The sequence below is a fragment of the Rhipicephalus microplus genome, chromosome 1 (genome assembly GCF_043290135.1).
Source record: "Rhipicephalus microplus isolate Deutch F79 chromosome 1, USDA_Rmic, whole genome shotgun sequence".
Taxonomy (NCBI): Eukaryota; Metazoa; Arthropoda; class Arachnida; order Ixodida; family Ixodidae; genus Rhipicephalus; species Rhipicephalus microplus.
In genome coordinates, this window is record NC_134700.1 from 54,820,460 (window position 1) to 54,834,076 (window position 13,617).

Below are 13,617 nucleotides of genomic sequence, written 5' to 3' on the forward strand. Positions count from 1 at the left end.
TGTGCTTCGGCAAGATGTACATATGACTGTAAATATTTCGCTGTAATATACCTTCAAGTTTTCATTACCTCCAACCTGCCTCCTGCTTCATCGACGCCGATCATCTCCTTGACGGGACTTCAATCCACATCAAGGAGATCAACGAACGAAAAGGAAAACTTAACTGGCGCAGTCGACAGGATCGGCGAGCTCTGCAGCACCATACACTGGACCAGCGCTGAGAGGACCGAGGGCAAGGCATCCAACAGCCACCAGCGGCAAAGTCGAGACGCTCCCACAGCAGCCAACTCCGGCACCGTGGAGGAGATCCGGGAACGACAGTGCATACAGCAAAGGGTGAGCAGGATTTCTTGCGTTCTTCTCTAGTTGGCATGGCAGTTTATGTGTAGAGCACATGGTGAGAACACGCGGGGGTGCTAAAACAATGGAGTCTAATGAAGATGAGGGTACGAGTGCGGCAGATGTGAATCGGAGTCAAGAATCATCCAATGATGGTATTCAAAATTCTGATCAGTCAAATGAGGCGACAGTGCTTACTCAGAGGCAAGAATCGATGCAGCAGGCATCTCAGGTTTTGCCGAAATCAAGCGAAGCGAGAACGCTCGAGCTTGAAATTCAAAAACTCAATCTTCAGATTCAGTACGAAAATTTATTGCAGGCTAGAATGAACGCGGAACGTCTCAATGGCACGTTGTTCAACTCTGGGTCGGAGACGGGTGATCAGAGGCGCCGGGGTTTCGATTCTGTTCAGCAATGTGCAAAAGTGCTAAAAGGGTTCCGCCTGCCGAGTGACGCGGATGTCCCACTATGGTTTGAGGAAGTAGAAAAACTTTTTGCTACTTACCCGGTACCGCACGAGAGCCGCGTGCATTTGGTTATGCCAGCGCTAACTGAGCGAGTCCGTTACCTACTGCGTAACCTCAACCCTGAAGAGAGTGCAGATTATGAGTCAGTTAAAGCAGCAGTGCTGACGGAACTGAAGCTTTCTCCGGCAGAGTACCTGCTGAGGTTCGAAAGAGCCGCAAAGCGTAAGGAAGAGACGTGGGCACAGTTCGCGTCCCGCGTGAAAACCTATTTCTCATACTACCTCTAAGTGAGAGAAGCCGACACGGTAGAAGTGATGGCAGAACTCATGGTTGCTGACCGCATAAAATCGGGCCTTAGTACGGAGGGTCTTGAGTATGTGAGATTAAGGGAAGGCGAGGGATGGCTTAGGCCAACTGAGATCGCGAAAGTGCTCCAAACTTTCGAGCAAGCGAAAGGGAAAGGGCGTGCTTCAAAGCAACCAACTGTAGAAATGGGGCAGAAGCCGGCGACACGAGTTGAGAAAGGGGCTCTGAAATGCCACTTATGTCACGGCTCAGGCCATTTCGCTAAAGAGTGCCCGAAGGCTAGTGATAAGGAGAACAACCCCAAGAAGGCTACCGAGCCAAAGCGGAAGGTTCAAAAGGTAACGTTATCCCACGAGACGGATACTGAAATACCTACTGGAGTACTTAGCGCAAAGGTGAAGTCTCTGAAACACGAGGGTGAAGGCACAGATAAACTGCAGTTAATTCCTGTATCATGTGCAGGCATATCCGCAAACGCGATTTTGGATACGGGGAGTGAGATAACCGTCATCCGGGAGAGTCTGCTTCCGCGAAGTGTGGTAGAGCCGTCTGGCACGGTAAGATTGGTGTCCGCTTTCGGTAAAACTATCGAGGCAAGGCTAGCTACGTTACCGGTCAAATTAAATAGCCCGCGAGAGGTTACGGAGCCTCAGAACGTCGACCTACTCTGCGCGTTAACTGATGAACTCGTCGAGGGCACAGATTGTTTGTTGACCAAGGACGATTGGAAGCTTTTGTTGAAGGCCAGCAGCCCTCTGGCACCCTGTCAAGCGCCGGCCGAGCCTGCTCACGAGGCGGAACGAGCAGTAGAGAAACAAAAGGTAGTTGCCTGCAATCTTACTTTGGAGGAGAAAAGTGATTCCGGGGAAGGGGCGCAAACTGATGGAGAAAGGGAGGCATCATTAGGCCAAAGAGTAGAGTTCCGCAATGTGCAGTTGGGTGACACTACGCTAAAGAAATGTTGGGAAGATGCGCGTAGTGGGAAATCCGGCATGTTTATTTCAGACGGACTATTATACCACTGCGACTCAATAGCAGGCACTCGAGTGAGTCAGCTAGTTGTCCCCAAAGATAAGCGCACAGAAGTGATGCACTTAGCACACGAGTCACTATGCGGGGGGCACCTAGGGTCAAAGAAAACAAGAGCTCGCATTAGGTATAATTTTTTTTGGCCGGGTATGGCGAAGGAGATATTAGAGCATTGTCGTTCGTGCCATGAATGTCAAATTCATTCAGACAAGCGTCGCACGGATAAAGTGCCTATAACTCCGCTCACTAGACCCGAGCACCCTTTCCAAATTGTCAATGTAGATGTGATCGGACCCCTAGACACAACGTCAGCGAGAGGGCATAAGTACGCGCTGTGCTTAGTGGATCTTTGCACGAGGTGGCCAGAGGTGATCCCACTGCGCTCTTTGACAGCTAAGGCGACTTGTGATGCACTGATTGAGATATTCAGTCGCACAGGCGTTCCGGAGATGATCTGCTCCGATCAGGGCACTAATTTTAAATCGCAGCTCACGCAAACGATGCTGGAGAAATTAGGTTGCATGCCAAGATTTTCAACCCCAGAACACCCAGAGAGTAATGAAGTTGTAGAAAGGTGGAACCGAGTACTCAAAAACATGTTGTATCATGTCATTCAAAGAGACTCCAAGAATTGGGACAAATTAATCCCAATGGTTTTATGGGCTTATCGGGAAGTCCCCCATGAGGTAACCGGAGTAGCTCCGTTTCGTCTATTGTATGGAAGGAATCCCACGGGACCGCTTCTAATACTGCAGAAGACTTGGACGGGAGAAATGCCGGTGCCCGCAACATTGAGAGAAAACCCCGCCAAGTATTTACAGCAGCTTAAAGAGCAGCTCGAGACGGCCGCTAATATAGCTGAGCTAACTAGTGCAACTCATCAGGAGAGTTACGCCGGTGCTTATAATCGCAGCAGCAGGCTCAAAGCTTTTAATGTTGGCGACCAAGTTGTGGTTTTCGACAATGATCGGAGTGGTAAAATGTCACCTAAATGGCTAGGCCCATTCACAGTGGTTGGACGTGAGCGCGAACATTCTTACCGCGTTGAAACATCTGAGGGAAAGGTGAAAAGTGTCCACGCCAACAACATTCGACCTGACTATGCAAGAGTCAGTCATATTGGGGTCGTCTTCGATGAGGACCATGATTTTGGGGAGGTGGAATATGCCCCACAGCCAACCACTGTGAAGCGGGAAGAGCTAGTGGTAACGAGCGAGAAGGTTGCTCACCTTGATGCTGATGCGCAGGCGGAAATACAGGCGGTGTTCCAAAAACATTGCACACTCTTTGACGGCACTCCGGGTATAGCAAAGGTAGATGAACATAAGATAGAAGTAGAACCAGGTCACCAGCCAAAAAGGGCGTTTCCGTATCGGGTGCCGGAACTATTAAAGAAAGAAGTCAGCCGGCAAGTTGACGAACTTTTGACTTGGAAGTTGATCTACCCCATGGAGAGTGAGTTTGCACACCCGGTAGTATGCGTCGGAAAAAAAGATGGGACTATCCGCATGTGTGTGGACTACAGAGCGCTAAATGCCGTCACCAAAGCGGATGCGTTCCCGATGATGAATCCTCAGGAATTGATTTTCCGAGTAGGCAGAGCGCAGTTCATTACGGTAGTGGACCTTAGGCGCGGGTACTGGCAGGTACCGATGGAAGAAAAGAGTCAGAAATTCACCGCATTTGTAACGCATGAAGGTCAATACGCATGGAAAGTGATGCCTTTCGGGCTGAAAAATTCCGCGGCAACCTTTCAAAGAATGGTGAACAAACTCTTGTCGCAACATCAAGTGTATGCTACGGCATACCTAGATGACATTGCTATTTTTTCTAGCACTTGGGAGGAGCACTTAAGGCATCTCGACATTATTCTTAAGGTCTTAGAGAAGGCGGGACTGAAAGCCAGCCCGGAGAAGTGTCAGATTGCACAATCCCACATACATTACCTGGGGCATATTGTCGGTTCAGGGACACACGCACCAGACCCAGAAAAGATAGCAGCAGTTAAGAACTTGGTACCACCGCGCACCAAGAAGGAACTACGCAGCCTGTTAGGACTTTGCGGCTACTATCGAGAGTACGTCCGAGGATATGCAGAGGTGACGAGCCCGCTCACGCTGTTAACAAAGAAAGCGGTACCTAATAAGATACCCTGGCCGGAGGAAGCTCAGGCAGCATTTGAGACTCTTAAACGATCTTTGTGCGAGGCTGTGGCGCTAAACACCCCTGAGCTATCTCAGCCCTACTGGCTTTTCACAGACGCATCAGCTACGGCGGCGGGAGCATGTTTGGCACAAATGTCAGCCGAGGGAGAAGAGAAGCCCATTGCCTTTGCAAGCCACCGCTTCTCACCGACCCAGATGCGTTGGTCGACAATTGAGAGGGAAGCGTTCGCAATAATATGGGCCTTAAAGAAGTTCGACTACTGGCTTTTCGGTGCCATAGTCAACGTCGTTTCCGACCACAATCCGCTGTCGTACCTTACAACTTCGACTCCGCACGGGGCGAAATTAACAAGATGGGCGCTGGCTTTACAGCGATATCATGTGTCGGTACAACATCGGAAGGGAGTATGTAATGGTAATGCGGATGCGTTATCTAGGCTTCAGAATAGTTCATGGAAGCCATCAGAATAACAGTGCCATGCCAACTGGGGGGGACGTGAATGTTCCTGCCCACGTGCTGCTGTATATTGTGGACTGTGTGATTGACAATTCAAGAAACAGACACTAGTGATCTCACTGCTTGAAGCAGCAATGCTGTACTTGATTGTTTAGCATGTATTTGTTTTCGTTTAGTGTATTCTTCTGTAGTGTTGACTTGCAATTGTGTTTAATGCTTGTGTACAACTGTGTGTGGTTAGAAAATCCAGTGACTTAATCGCGGCAGTGCTTTATCATATCACTGAGCGTAAGACAGCCCAGTATACTCTTTAGGGGGGACGTGTTATGTTTTGCCGCTCATAAGTTGATCGTGCGGATGGGACAGCACCAGAAGCTTCGTTATTCAAAGTTTCTTTCTCGGATCTCTCTCGGTAACTATACACCACTTATCCTCTGGAATGCAAACTACGTCCGTCTCCTCCGCTGCTGGGGACAAATACACAATGTGAAACGAACCCGCTCTGCTAACCAGCTTGGAATGTTTGTGGTTTAGAGACAAGTCGCCGCGGCCGGGGGCAAACGCACAATGGGATTAAGCGACCCCGTCCTGCCTCCCCTGCCGGGCGCGAGCTCAGTGGAAGTAGGCGACACGCTCTGCCCTGGCGATCGGCCCAAAGTCGCAGCGATGCACGACCCGAGCACAGGGAAAGCGGAGAAAGTCAAAGGCCGCTTGCTACCTGCGGGAGCAATTACGTTCCGCGCGCAATCATTCAATTTCCGGCTTTGGAGGTTCGTCTCGGCTCGCTGGGTGTGGGAAAGGGCATGAATGTACCGGGTCTACAATGCCGATATCTCCCGAGCGTTAGAATTCCTGAGCGCGGGGGAGGTGGAGAGAGAGAGACATGATGGGAAAGAGTATCAAAACGCCTGTTTAAACTGTAGAAGCGCTGCTGTCGAGAGTAAGGTCAGCCCAGTAGGGAGTGACTTAATCTTAGTGGAAACAGATTGGATTAGAGAATGTTGAGGCGGACCAGCAGTGGCCCCCTCCCCTTTTTCTTTGTTACCGCAAGATGCTTAAGACTGGAGGGAATCCGTTTCTCTTCAGTCGAGGCTGCAATCACTTAACTGATAGATCAGTACGACTCCGTACGATGCAACTTTTGTCTGGGCCGTAACCACTTGGTGGTCGAACAGTGAGACTAAGTATGTTGTATGTAGTAACAGTGTTCTAGGCTCTAACTTAAGAAAAGTTAAGTAGAAGAGTAAGATGCTGTTGATGTCTGTGTTATCATGAGTGTGCTTCGGCAAGATGTACATATGACTGTAAATATTTCGCTGTAATATACCTTCAAGTTTTCATTACCTCCAACCTGCCTCCTGCTTCATCGACGCCGATCATCTCCTTGACGGGACTTCAATCCATATCAAGGAGATCAACGAACGAAAAGAAAAACTTAACTGGGCCCAAGAACTTTTTCAGCAAGGTGCTGCAAACAGATTATAAACTGTTCATAAACTGATCATTCACAGCCCTACAGCTAGTTTAGCACTCCCTGTCACGTGCACTCGGCACACAATCATAATTCATTAGCCTTACGCGAACATGCATTCTCTGTAAAAGGGAATGCCAAGGAGGGTGCATTTTTTAACACTACGCGTAACTTAGCTGCAGCTGGTTATTCTCTTCGTTCACAGGACATTTGTCAATTAATTTACGTGTAAAGAATGCAAGTTCAAACCGCTAATGATTCCGGATTACAGTTTTGATGTACACACTGCACTCTTTCCCATACTAACTGTAGTGTTTTGCAACATGATGCTTACTCTGGGCACGCGATCGTAAAGATTCCCACATGCCTTACCCAAAATACATAGCATCTCTGCGGTGAAGCCTCAAGTAATACGTGCGTACTTTTTTTATTACTTTATAGCTTTCGACAAACACTCAAAGCTGTGTGTTACAGTCTAGTTTTCTTTTTGTTGTGGTTTAGCTTATTCTACTGAGGTCTATGCGCACTAAATGCACTGTGCAACAGCAGCAATAGTGATGCTCGCACTGTTTAGCGTAGTAATCGAAGCTGTGCCTGCCCAAGCATCGTTTGCGAACTTGAGCACGCCAACGGTCTCGTAAGCAAGCATTTTATGGCTCTGTTCAGAACTGCAAAAAAGAACTTACCGAGACCAGCATCTCGACGTCTTCTTAATCTTTACTGGATACGACGGTCCACTTCTTGATGTCTCCTGCAGTCGTTGAAAGCGGACCATCACTGCCGGGGGCAGTGAAGCGCAGCTTCGGTAGAGGCCCGCTCACAGCGTTTCTCGGCACACTTGAAGTTTCCACGCGTCCCTCCGAATGTTCGGAAGGCGTTTTTCTCGATCAAGATCGCCTCAGCAAACACAACGCGCGCGAAGTCTTGCCTGGCAGCTGCCTGCAGCATCGTCATGGGCGCAGCCATGTTTGCTGATGACATCACGCACGAACCAATGAGCACGCAGCTTCCGAGAGCCTTGTAAGAGCGCCTGGCGCAGTGCATTGTGGGTGGGTCTATTCGCTCACCTTTGTAAACTCACCGCCCGGACACTAAACGTAATCGTTCCAGTTAAAGTAAAGTACGCAGAGTAAAGTACGCGTGTAAGATGAGCGCACATGGGCGCATCGCGACGCCAACCGTTACCTCGAGCTAAAGCCCCTTCTCCGAGCGCGCTCGTCGCACCATCTTGCTGGCGAATGTGAAAACCCGCTATTTCCCCCGTGCTAGATATAAACACCTTGTCGTTTCAACGGCAAGGTGTGCTTAAGCGAGTGAAGACAATGCAAGTGGCTCCTGCCACGAAGTCCTTTTTTAAGCTTAACACGGGTACATTATCTGTCAAGAAATTTGACGCAGACTGTAGTTTTTCTCATATTGGGGGACAAATTGCTTTATCTGTAAGAAACTATGGACCATGTTTTCTTACATTGTTGGAGAGGAGTATATTTTCAGATCGTATTTCTAAAGACGATAAAGGAATTACAATGAAATAATATTGGTATAAGATTTCTGCCAATAGTCGAGAAAGAGGGAGTGCCTTTGAATTTGGACATGCTAAATGACCTTCACGTTTTTGGCGGGCCCGTATGTCGGGATTTAGTAGCGATCAGGATGCACGGCCTGCACCAATGTATTTACGTGATTGTATGGCGGATGTGTTGAGCTGCAGAGAGCTCAGAAGATTCCACTTGAGTGGTTGTCGGGGGTAGAATCCTTCACAGCACATAAGGAATTATAATTTGTGTCCCTCTTGTAGGAGTGCCACTGCTTGTTATAATTTGTGTCCCTCTGGTAGGAGTGTCACTGCTTGTTTCTGTTATGTTTATGGTTCGATGTACACACCTGTGAACAGGCAATAAAGCAACAAAAAAAAGCTGAGTGGTTCATGCTGCACGCTCACGAACTAAAAGTAGGACATTCGATTTCAAGCGCCGGGACTCTACTTTTTTCTGGATTGTTTATCTTTCTTGCGTTTTCATATTGTTACGAGTAATTTATTTATTAAACAATATGCAACGCACGGAGCTCGGCGAACAAGGTGGCGCCAGTTCATCAACAACAAGCCACCATCCTCGTCTTTCTCTTTCATGCAGCAAGGCTGCGGCGGCTGTTCTGTATTACAATCCTCCGGCGCTAGAAGCACCGTCTCGGTGCTTGAGCTACTCGCATGCGATGGAAGGAAGGTGATAAGGCTCGAGTCGAGCTATGTGCTTGATGTCCCTCCAAGCTCACGATGATGACGTTGGATTGGCTGGAACGATCTCATCTGTAACGTCAACTACCTGACGAACGACGCGGTATGGTCCAGTGTAGTGTGACAGCAGTTTTTGAGAAAGACTTGCACACCGAGTGGGGGACTAGAGAAGGACAAGGAAACCCGGTGAAAAGTTCACATTTCGATGATAATAATCGTAGAGCTGTCTTTGGTTCTCCTGTGAGGCCTGCAGACGGCTGCGGGCAAGTTGGTGTGCGTGGTCAACTTGCGCGATGGCTTCACCGGCATATTCAGTGGCCGAGAGCAGCAAGGTGTCAAAAGGTAGGGCGGGATCTCGGCCGTATAGAAGATAGTATGGTGAAAGAAGATAGTATGGCGAATGGCGGGCAGTTTCGTGACGCAACGAATTCTATGCGAACGTCACAAATGGCAAATGAACGTCCCAGTCCTGGCGGTCAGCCGCTACATATTTAAAATAAAAAATATGTCAGTTATGATCCGGTTGAGATGCTCCGTCAGACGGATCGTTTGGGGATGGTACGAAGTGGCAAACTTGTGCTTGACAGAGCAAGAGCGCAATATTTGAGCAACTAAAGCTGAGAGGAAGGTCCGACCCCGGTCAGTGAGGAGTTGATGTGGAGCTCCGTGTACTAAAATAATATCGTATACCAGAAAGTCCGCCACATCGGTTGCGCAACTCGTCGGAAGTGCTAATGTGATAGCGTACCGTGTCACATAGTCAGTGGTGACAGCAATGCATTTGTTTCCTGACCTGGAGAGCAGGAATGGGCCAAGCAGGTCGAGGTCAACTCGAAAAAAAGGTTCTGTGGGAATGTCGATTGGCTGAAGGAATCCATCTGGTAGGGAAGATGGATTTTGCGGCGCTGGCAGGGCTCACAAGCAGCGACGTAGTGTCGAACAGAGCGGGCAAGAACAGGACAAAAAAAAACGACGACATACACGGTCGTATCTGCAAGAAACGCCCAAGTGGCCCGCCAAAGGGGGTTCATGAAGTTGGTTGAGTACAGTTGCATGAAGATGCGCTGGTATGACGGGGAGTAAGTCATGGCCATATGGATTGAGGTTACGGCGATACAGGATCCCGTCTTTGACCAGGAACATTTGTAGAGATGCGTCGTGAGGCATTAACTCAATATTTTCAATGATGGCTCGCAGAGAAGTATCCCGGCGGTGTTTGTGGCCAAGGTTGAGTAGCTGCGTCACAGACAGGTCTGGAAAGGTGTCAGTATGGGCAGCTTCTTCCACAGGGTAGAGGGATAAACAATCTGCATCTTGATGCAACCACCCTGTTTTGTACGTTACGGTGAATGTGTATTCTTGCAAACGTAAGACCCAACGAGCAAGGCCTCCTGTGGAATCCTTGAGTGAGGCCAGCCAGCACAGCGCGTGGTGATCGGTGACTACTCGGAATGAACGCCCGTATAAGTATGGGAGAAACTTGGCAACTGCCCACACAAGAGCGGGGCACTCACGCTCTGTGATTCAATAGTTGCGCTCGGAGGTAGATAGCAGTCAGCTTGCATATGCTATAACATGGTCATGTCCGCGTTGGCACTGCAATATCAAAGCTCCTTGGCCGTGCCCACTAGCGTCAGTGTGAACCTCGGCTGAAGCTGATGGATCGAAATGAGCTAAAATCGGCGTTGTTAAAAGGAGGGTCGTGAGCTGTAAAAAAGATGAGGCTTGATCAGCGCCCCAAAAAAGGGGCGTCCTTCTTCAGAAGGTTTGTGAGTTTGCGTGCAGTCATTACGAAGTCCTTAACAAGGCGTCGGAAATAGGAGCACGATCCCACAAAACTGCGAATATCCTTTGTTGACTTCAGAACAGGAAAGTCCGCGACGGCGCGAACTTTCTAGGGATCCAGGTAGACTCCTGTGACATCGAGGTGGTCAAGTATGGTTCTTTTACGACAACCAGAGCGGCATTTCGAAGAATTCAATTGAAGTCCGGCTCAACGAAAAACTTTGGGAATCGCCAATAAACGACCGAGACGGGAGTCGAATGTGGGCCAGAAAACGATAACCTTGTCTAAATAACATAAGCAGGTTGACCATTTCAACCCTTGGAGCAATGAGTCCACCATTTTCGAATGTGGCCGGCGGATTACAGAGACCGAAGGGCATAACTTCGAAATTATAAAGACCGTCTCGAGTAACGAATGCGGTCTTTACACGGACCATCTCGTCAACAGCAATATGCCAACAGCCAGATCGAAGGTCGATAGTGAAAAAATACATAGCACCGTAAAGGCAGTCTACGGCATCAACGATTCTAAGCAACAGGTAAACATCTTTCTTCGTAATTTTGTTGGTATGTCTGTAATCTACACAAAAGTGCCATATTCCATCCTTCTTTCTGATCAGGACGACAGGAGAAGCCCAGGGGCTATACGAGGGCTTGATTATGTCTTTTTCAATCATCTTTTCGACTTCCTGTTGTATGACTGTTCGCTCGGACTCGGAAACACTGTATGAACGTCGGTGGATGGGACTCGCGTCACCAGTATTGATGCGATGAGTACCAACACTAGTTCGGTTTGAGGACATGCTGGCGAAGTCGGAAATGTCACGATAGGACTCCGACCGACCGACCGACCGACCGACCGACCGACCGACCGACCGACCGACCGACCGACCGACCGACCGACCGACCGACCGACCGACCGACCGACCGACCGACCGACCGACCGACCGACCGACCGACCGACCGACCGACCGACCGACCGACCGACCGACCGACCGACCGACCGACCGACCGACCGACCGACCGACCGACCGACCGACCGACCGACCGACCGACCGACCGACCGACCGACCGACCGACCGACCGACCGACCGACCGACCGACCGACCGACCGACCGACCGACCGACCGACCGACCGACCGACCGACCGACCGACCGACCGACCGACCGACCGACCGACCGACCGACCGACCGACCGACCGACCGACCGACCGACCGACCGACCGACCGACCGACCGACCGACCGACCGACCGACCGACCGACCGACCGACCGACCGACCGACCGACCGACCGACCGACCGACCGACCGACCGACCGACCGACCGACCGACCGACCGACCGACCGACCGACCGACCGACCGACCGACCGACCGACCGACCGACCGACCGACCGACCGACCGACCGACCGACCGACCGACCGACCGACCGACCGACCGACCGACCGACCGACCGACCGACCGACCGACCGACCGACCGACCGACCGACCGACCGACCGACCGACCGACCGACCGACCGACCGACCGACCGACCGACCGACCGACCGACCGACCGACCGACCGACCGACCGACCGACCGACCGACCGACCGACCGACCGACCGACCGACCGACCGACCGACCGACCGACCGACCGACCGACCGACCGACCGACCGACCGACCGACCGACCGACCGACCGACCGACCGACCGACCGACCGACCGACCGACCGACCGACCGACCGACCGACCGACCGACCGACCGACCGACCGACCGACCGACCGACCGACCGACCGACCGACCGACCGACCGACCGACCGACCGACCGACCGACCGACCGACCGACCGACCGACCGACCGACCGACCGACCGACCGACCGACCGACCGACCGACCGACCGACCGACCGACCGACCGACCGACCGACCGACCGACCGACCGACCGACCGACCGACCGACCGACCGACCGACCGACCGACCGACCGACCGACCGACCGACCGACCGACCGACCGACCGACCGACCGACCGACCGACCGACCGACCGACCGACCGACCGACCGACCGACCGACCGACCGACCATAACAAAAATACTGATAGAAGACACTATGCTCCTTGGTCTCTATGCTGCAGAATAGATTGGATATATGAAATAGTAAAACTATTTCTGGTGCAAATGAGCCTGCTTTCCTGCACATTTATTGTATTTTAATTCGCATTTATAGGCAAAGGATGCTTTCAGCCTGTCAGCCTATAAGACATTATAAAGCCGCATGGTCTGAAATTTACGCAAGTGCTCGAACTTTTTCTGTTTGAAGGTTTTTTATGTGCTCAATGACCACGAAGTCTGCTTAGAATCATCCTGGAAAAACTAGAAAAGTCAGGAAATTTAGAAAAAATAAATTGGTATGCACCCTAGTTTGTGCTTGTAGGTGTCTAATATTGCTTCGCTACAATTATGAATCATATTAGTCTGTTGTAAAAACATTACTTGTCTCTTACTTGCTTCGACTATAATAGCGGTTCTATTCTGTATCTATAACGAAGGACAAGGCTGGGCTCTAAGGAGCTTGGCACCTTAAAGGGGTGTGTCAATATATTTTCAGGACCAAGTTGGGGCCCGTGAAACGTACTTGATTTGACTTGAGTTAATGTTTCCTTTCTCCCCAGGGAGAGAATGAGGAGACATGAAGAGAAATTTGAGTGCAAGCTAACGCCCTTCTAATCAGTCTAGTGGCTTGTCCTATATGATGTATCCCCGAGTGCCACCTCCGAGGCCTTCAGCTTATCAGTAGTGCCACCTCCGAGGCCTTCAGCTTATCAGTTGCTTCACCGCAGCATGAATGTGCCAAGTACTTTTTTGCAGGATAAGCAGCTGAATGTTCTGCTGTATCTTCAGCAATCCAAGCACTGTGCTTTATCTCTTGAGTACCAAGTACTCCCCATCATTGAGCCCAATGCTGTGCTTTAGCGCATTGTGCCTGAGACATGGTGTATATTTATATTCTGGGTGCATTTTGAATATGCAAAGAAGGAAACTATTTAAACCTGCCATAATCTGTCCAATGCAAACAAAAAACGTCCGGCGAATATGCATCACAGAAATTGGGAAATTACACCGACCGAGAACTGCAGGTGCATGCATCATTAAACAAAAATGAACTCATTAACAGGAGGGAAAGAAAATAAAACACAGAACAGCGATGTGATTAATAGAACAGCAGGCAGAAATAAATGAAATAAAGAAATCAAAAGATTCGCAGATAGAGAATGAGTGTAAGTTTGCAGTGGTTTTTATTCTTTTTTAGCACGTTTTAGCTTGCGGTGCAAGTGCATGATGCCTTTCGTGAACCATGGGTTATTTCTCTTTGTTCTAACATGTTTTG

General features: G+C 50.3%; 1 protein-coding gene and 1 pseudogene across 4 annotated transcripts in view; one reads left to right on the forward strand and one right to left on the reverse strand.

The window, feature by feature from the left end:
• Nucleotides 1–13,617, reverse strand: part of LOC119178800 (glycerol kinase 5) — a 409,569-nt gene that overhangs the window by 220,170 nt on the left and 175,782 nt on the right. The window lies entirely within an intron of this gene.
• LOC142770711 (uncharacterized) lies at nucleotides 425–12,922 on the forward strand (annotated as a pseudogene).